The sequence below is a fragment of the Haliotis cracherodii genome, unplaced genomic scaffold, assembly GCF_022045235.1.
Source record: "Haliotis cracherodii isolate W230 unplaced genomic scaffold, xgHalCrac1.p SCAF_4, whole genome shotgun sequence".
In the NCBI taxonomy this organism is placed as follows: Eukaryota; Metazoa; Mollusca; class Gastropoda; order Lepetellida; family Haliotidae; genus Haliotis; species Haliotis cracherodii.
The window spans coordinates 18,880,468-18,888,170 of NW_027266297.1; the positions used below are offsets into that span (position 1 = coordinate 18,880,468).

Sequence of the window (7,703 nt, forward strand, 5' to 3'; positions counted from 1 at the left end):
ATACTGTATACGAACTACGGTTATAAAGAACTAGAATTAGTGAGAATTTTGAGTTCGTGATAACAGTATTTTACTGAAAATAGAACATTTGCATTTTCTTTCTCAAATAACATGTTGATTTCATCTCGTGATCCGACTACGTAGACATTTTCCCTCGTACCTGGGTCATTCATAAAAAAATTAGTTTGTCATAATTATTTTCAAGAATATTGGCTAGTTTGTTTCCTTGTTTATCTCGTTTGTAGATATGTGACGTCACATGAACGCATTGTCGCCAATAATCGAAGATGACGTCATCCATTGTTCATGACATAGCGGCGAAAATTATGTGAATGAATCACTGAAAATCAGTGATGACACCAGAGCCCACTTGCACAAAGCGATCTTAGCGCTACGACTATTGTAAGCCTATGTTAAAGTATGGGAGTTACGATCGTCTTAGCGCTAAGATCGCTTTGTGCAAGTGGGCCCTGGTGTTCACAAAAAGGCTAAGCACGTCATGCCCTACAAGCATTCACACTCACTTGCCAAAGGAACTTTCATACCAGATAGGTGTATTGTACTCTGTTGTAATCATATGTAATTGAGGAACGGCTTCTCAAGCAGGAATATCTGCAACAGCCATTAAGATTATGACTGAGCTGAAGAGTTGACCTAGGGTATGGCCACAGTCTCAATGTAGGGTGTGTTCTCGGTTCTGCATGTATGATGTGGCATACTCTTCCAAGCAGTACTACACTCAACGTAACAGCTTGTGATTTTACAGACGGATCGGTCGCTATTCGTGTGCAGTTCAGACATACAAGCTAATCGGGTATGAGGTATAATCGGTACATGTCCTATATTTAGAATCAAACTATATAAAATACACTGACTATATTTAGAAACATTTTTCATGAAGGACACGGAAACGGTATTTTTGGCCATGTGCCAAAGTGCAACATACAAGGCTTGGTATGCTTTAAATATCCCAATGCACCGTCGGTGAACCAAATACATCAAAGAAACACAAAATTATCATTGTGGAAGTATGAATAGTGATTCTCAGAACTATGACCATTCACAATACCATTGTTTTCTGAAAAGCAATATGAAGAGACTTGTTATAATTGACAACATAATATATTTATCATTATCTCTACCCCCAAAGCAATGATATAGACAGGAGGTAGTAGTGGTCTAGTGGTGCAAGGCGTCGCATTTCGCGTTGCCCAAACGTGACTGCAGTTTAGGTGCCAACCCTTCAACTGTCGCAAGAAATAGTAAATTGCTTAACAGGTGTATCGTTTTGAGGTAACGCCTCTAACAAACGGGAAGCTAAATTAAGATTTTAGATGATAATATATCCACATTTAAATAACAAACTCTGTAGAAGGGTTTTGTTTGTTTGTTGTTGTTTAACGCCGCACTCACCAATATTCCAGCTATATGACGGCGGTCTCTGAATAATCGAGTCACGGCAATTGGGATCGATGACATGCATCAACCATGTAAGCGAGTCTGACCACCCGATCCCGTTGCTCGCCTCTTACGACAAGCATAGTCGCCTTTTACGGCAAGCATGCTACCTTAAAAAATGGTACTTTTATCAGATTTTGTCATGGTTTTGAGATATTTCTTATGCTTAAGAAAAAAAATTGTCGCTTCTATTTATTATTAGTTTTGTTTGTCTGTTTGTGTGTTTGTTGTTTAACGTCGCAGTGAGCAATATTCCAGCTATATGACGCATCGATCCACGCAATATTTAGGATACGATGACCTGCATCAACCAAGTCAGCGAGCCTGACCACCCGATCCCGTTAGTCACCTCATACGACAAGTATAGTCGCCTTTTACAGCAAGCAGGGGTTGCTAAAGATCTATTCTACATCGGATCGCCATGGGTGTATTATTATTATTAGTAGTAGTAGTATTCATATATATATGAGTATATATCCCTACAGATGAGTAGATATGGTATACATGGGTATACATAGAAATAATGTGATCATGATTAGCTGGATGATTAACTCTCATAATACGGCGATGTTCATCGGCACAAATTGGTGTATACATTTCCACTGTAAATATAAAAGGTTATGTATAAACATTGACATACATTGAAAATATATTGAAGGACCTCGTCGATTCAAAAGAACGGTTAAAAAGATATCTAACTTTTACGAATGAGATTTGTTGACAATACTTACCGATGAGCCATTGCCTGCGATGCTCGCCACCTGCAGTGGAGGTGTCGTGCGATCGTGCACCAGTCACGTGATGAGAGTAGTAACCGCCATCACGTGACCATCTCTGAGACCAGCATAACCTTTCATACTCGCATTGCTCAATAGGCTTTGTTCGCTTTCAAAAACGTAAACGGCTAACTGTGTTTCCTGATGAGGCGGACGTAACCCATGCACCGGATGATTTTTTTATTGTTGTTTGTTTGCTTGTTTGTTGGTTAACGCCACACTTTGCAATATTCCTGCTATATGTCGGCGGACTAATCAAGTATGGACGAGACAATCCAGTGACTGACATCATGGGCATCGATCTACGCAATTAGGATACCATGACATGCATCAACCAGGACAGCGAGCTTGACAACCCGATCCCGTTAGTCGCCTCTTACGACAAGCATAATCGCCTTTTATGGCAAACATGGGTTGCTGAAGACCTATTCTACCCCCGATCTTCACGGGTATTCTTTAGTTGTAAACTTATCAACGTATGCATATAAATATTGTACACCAATGACGCTTAAATTTGTCAATAGTAAGATCTAGTTCCCGTTTCAACAAAAACAAAATTAATAAAATAAATAGAAAAATAGCCGTAAAAATAGACCGTCGTTGAGAGCGTTACCTTTTGGTTGTAACAACTGTGCATTATTGTTTCTATGTTTTTAATCTTTTGATTATGTTTACACGAAAGTCACCGTTCCACTCCTTCTGGTATACACATACTGATGAAAGTATGGCTTCTAGTGCATGTACTGTAATTATTTCTTAGATATGCAAAATTATCGAGAAGAGAAGACCGACGTTTTCTCCCCCCGCCTTGAACAGAATCAGAAGCTGTCCAAATAAACCCCGCCTTTTTCAAGACACCATCTGTACCGAAACGTCTTTTGGTATGACGCGGCCGGGGATCGAACCCCCGACCTTCCACTTTCCGGAAAACCTACACATTTTAACTGTCGATACCTATCTCACCTAGAGGACATGTCATTAATGGAAACAATCCTCGGTAATCGTGTTTGTCGTAGGTGACCATCGGGTGGTCACAATGTGACCTGGCTGATTATTAGTCATCGTACCCCCACGACGTAGAGTGGTGCTTGTCTAGTCGGCTGACCATGTGTCACCGTACCCCCACGACGTAGAGTGGTGCTTGTCTAGTCGGCTGATTATGTGTCATCGTATGCCAACGGCGTAGAGCGGCGCTTGTCTAGTCGTCTGATTATGAGTCATCGTATGCCAACGAGTAGAGAGGTGCTTGTTTAGTTGGCTGATTATGTGTCATCGTACCCCCACGACGTAGAGCTATGCTTGTCTAGAGTGGTGCTTGTCCAATCGTCTGATTATGTGTCACCGTATCCCAGGGGCGTAGTGGCCTACAGCGTAGAGCGGCATTTGTCTAGTCGGCTGATCTTGTGTCATGGTATGCCAACGGCGTAGAGCGGTGCTAGTCTAGTCGGCTGATCTTGTGTCATGGTATGCCAACGGCGTAGAGCGGTGCTTGTCTAGTCGGCTGATCTTGTGTCAGCGTATCCCAACGGTCTAGAGCGGTGCTCATGCTACCAATCACCAGTTTTCTAGACTCGATTAAATGACTGGCTAACATAAAACACCAGATTGATTATTACTGTTTTTGTTGTTATAATTATTATTATGACACAGATTAAAATAAAAACAAATGCAGCAAAGAGGGTTTAAGTGATCCTGGCACAGTCAGGCACCATTTTTGGTGTCCCCCGCGTTGATATTCTGGAAGAGCGGCGTTAAACCATACTCACTAACTCACAGTCAGGCTGGTTCATTATTATTATTATTATTATTATTATTATTATTATTATTATTATTATTATTATTATAACACGTTATTGTTAAGATTGTTTCGGGTCATTTTCCTTGGTCTAAAGGAAATATGTTTAATCCGGCTTACCGCCATTAAAGAAACAGGAACAAGCACCAAAGTAAACATAATAGACAGGAAAGTGTTTCGAAAAGTGATCCTAGACATGTTCATAAACAATTTATTATGCACTGACAGAAATAGTTTGATAAGTTTACTTACTTAGTGAATTTCACTATCCACTCAGACACTAACATGTTAGTCACCTAAATCAGTTAGTATTTTTTAACTAAATGGCCTGTCGTCACTAACTAAAAAAGGTCATTCTTTCATTGTCAGTTTCCTGTATAAGAGAAATACGATTTTTCATTCAGCAACAAAACATTCATAAACACAAAGAAATTTAAACCTCGGTGGCATTTGAACATGCAACCTGTAGATTTGTCGTCCGTCATGCTACCACCTGTGCTACGTACATTGTCGACGTCATAAGTGCCAATGTTTCTCGTCCCCATCAGCTTGAAATATTTGTACAATTTTATGCGAATAGTGTACCGAGTCGTGGTGGTCTATGTGTTATGCAAGTGCCTGTGAATCTGATATACACATCTAAGTTCACTATATGTAGAGAATCTCACCCGAGTGTCTTTTGATATCAAATATATGAACACGAGTTGATAAAAGTGGGAAAACTCCGAGGCTTGTCAAGGATCTTTTCCACTTTTATCTACGAGTGTTGATATATTTGATATCAAAAGACACGAGGGTGAGATTTTATTTATCATCCCACATCATTCTTCTAACTGTTTCAGTTTGTAGACAGTAATAAACAGTGTCTTCAGTGTAAAAAGGACTGCTAACAGCTTCAATAGCGGAGCCATTAGTGATGTCATTTGATTGTGACGTCATGGTAACCAATGACGTCACAATGGTCTGCAAAGCATTGTGATGCAATTTCATTGCAGCGATATCTACAGTGTAGATATCGCTTGATCTCACCCAAGCGATATCTCCTGTGGGGGCCAGTTTTGGATGATGAATTATCCATCTCATCCACATTTGACATGCACTTTATTTAACATGTTTAAATTCTAAATATGTTTGAATGCGTTTAAATTCGAAACATGTTTGAGTTATGGAGATATTGTGCTTAGGTGGTGTTTAGGCTATGAGACGATAGCTCATTTCATGTGCTCAAACGTGTTTAGATAGAACACATCAAATGTGCATATCGTTTGGACTAAAACACTTTTCTTAACATGTCTTGTATCTGTTAAAATTCTCAACACATTTTTATAGTGTGGTTTAAGTTCTGATTTATACTAATTCATTATGTGATGTTTACTGCAGTCGGCCAGGCAGGATGGTAAATTCGGTGTTACTAACCTCACGGAGAGGATTCCTTCAGGAAAACGTCAACGACAGAGAATCACCAGTCTCGATTATCCGCCGAAACAGATTCCATTGGGCGTAAAAGGCAAAATAGAGTAAACTATGGTTATAACGAACACAAAGGAACCACTATTTGTAGTTCGTAATAACCATTGTTCGTTATAAGCATATCTACGGCATATATACATGGGGCCGGGACTAAAATTCAGTTCGTTATATCGGTCAGTTCGTAATACAATGTAAGCGTGTTCGTTATAAACGTAGTTTACTGTAGCGGCGAAAATTATGTGAATGAATCACTGAAAATCAGTGATGACACCAGAGCCCCGTTCCACAAAGCGATCTTAGTGTTAAGTTGGTCGTAACTCCCATACTTTATCATAGGCTTACGATCAACGTAGCACTAAGATCGCTTTGTGGAACGGGGCCCAGGTGTTCACAAAAAGGCTCAGCACGTCACGCCCTACAAGCATTCACACTCACTTGCCAAAGGAACTTTCATACCAGATAGGTGTATTGTACTCTGTTGTAATTATATGTAATTGAGGAACGGCTTCTCAAGCAGGAATATCTGCAACAGCCATTAAGATTATGACTGAGCTGAAGAGTTGACCTAGGGTATGGCCACAGTCTCATTGTAGGGTGTGTTCTCGGTTCTACATTTATGATGTGACATACTCTTCCAGCTGTATTACACTCAACGTAACAGCTTGTGATTTTACAGACGGATCGGTCGCTATTCGTGTGCAGTTCAGACATACAAACTAATCGGGTATGAAGCAAACATGGTTTTATCAATAATCAAGGATAGTTGAATATGATTGACATTGTCTCTTCCTCTTTCCATTGAGGAACGTACCCGTGAAGATCCGGGGTAGAATAGATCTTCAGCAACCCATGCTTGCCGTAAAAGGCGACTATGCTTGTCGTAAAAGGCGACTAACGGGATCGCGTGGTCAGGCTCGCTGACTTGGTTGAAGCATGTCATCGATCCCAATTGCGCGGATCGATGCTCATGATATCAATCACTGGAGTGTCTGGTCCAGACTCGATTATTTACAGACCGCCGTCATGTAGCTGGAATATTGCTGAGTGTTGCGTAAAACAACCAACCAACCAGCCATGAGGAACGTCGCTTTGCAGACTTACAGCTTCAGAGTCACCCTCAGCTGCACCTCTTGATATACCTCCTAGGTCTAGTCTCATCCCTGGTCCACAATATCGTTCAGCCTCAAACAGACATATCAAACATTCTCCCACTTGCTCTCTCCGCCCCTCCTATCTGCATCTATATGACAACTATCAGAATTGAAGTGACAAGAGGGAAAACATTTATGATTCTCAGTTATTACATCCCATTTCGTCAACGTGTGTACCCAGTGTGAGATGAACCAGGTGGAAAAATTGGAAACTGAACTCAAATATATGAAGGTTATCAGATTGGCAACTTTGATGTTATATATTCGGTTTGTGGTCCATATTAATGTTCCATGCATCAAAGGCGATGATTGATGTCGTTTGAAATTTACTGACGGTGTCCAAATGACCATATAAGGTAAACCACCCTTATTCTGAAAAGGGATGCAAATCACCATATGCAAAAGTCGTAATTTCAAGCATGACTTGATGCCATGTAAACTAAGGAAAATGAAACAAGTATAAAGAAATTAAGATTTTAAAAATGATTCTTTAATACACTTGTCTTCCTCCTCAACGGGAAATGTGATCAGAAAGTATCCACATCAAATAAAACAGAACGAAATTGAAACTGTGTCTTATAATAATAATCATCAATACAAGTCCCACATCTTTATACATTATATGAATATATATACATTACCACAAAATTATTTTATGTGCGAATACATTTCCATCCACCACTATTTTGCTTCATGGACATTCAAGTTACTTATAAAACAAATAACAATTTGTTGAAAACGTCTGATAGATTAGAAACTCAGAAGCGATATATAACATGTAAACATGCAGCTAAGAGTTTTGTACAGTTATTTAAGGATTGTGAAGGTAAATCTATACACAGTAATGTCACAGTTGACACATTAACACACACACACACACACACACATTCACATATATTTACAACATGTATCTATCGATTCTTCAATCTCTTTCAATCTACATGCTTGATACAGAGTTTGTATGCACATGTTTACTACATTTTAAGACATATTAATACTTTCACGCCAACCTGGTATAACGGAGATACTGATAAAAGCAGCCTTCAGCACGCC

At 39.7% G+C, this 7,703-nt stretch overlaps 1 protein-coding gene across 1 annotated transcript in view; it reads right to left on the reverse strand.

Moving 5' to 3' along the window:
* Nucleotides 1-2,250, reverse strand: part of LOC139480228 (uncharacterized) — a 54,385-nt gene extending 52,135 nt beyond the window's left edge. Inside the window, exon 1 of the mRNA XM_071263256.1 lies at nt 2,190-2,250. The gene's annotated coding sequence lies outside the window, so the exon portion shown is untranslated. The remainder of the gene's footprint in view (nt 1-2,189) is intronic.
* Between the last annotated feature and the right edge of the window lie 5,453 nt (nt 2,251-7,703).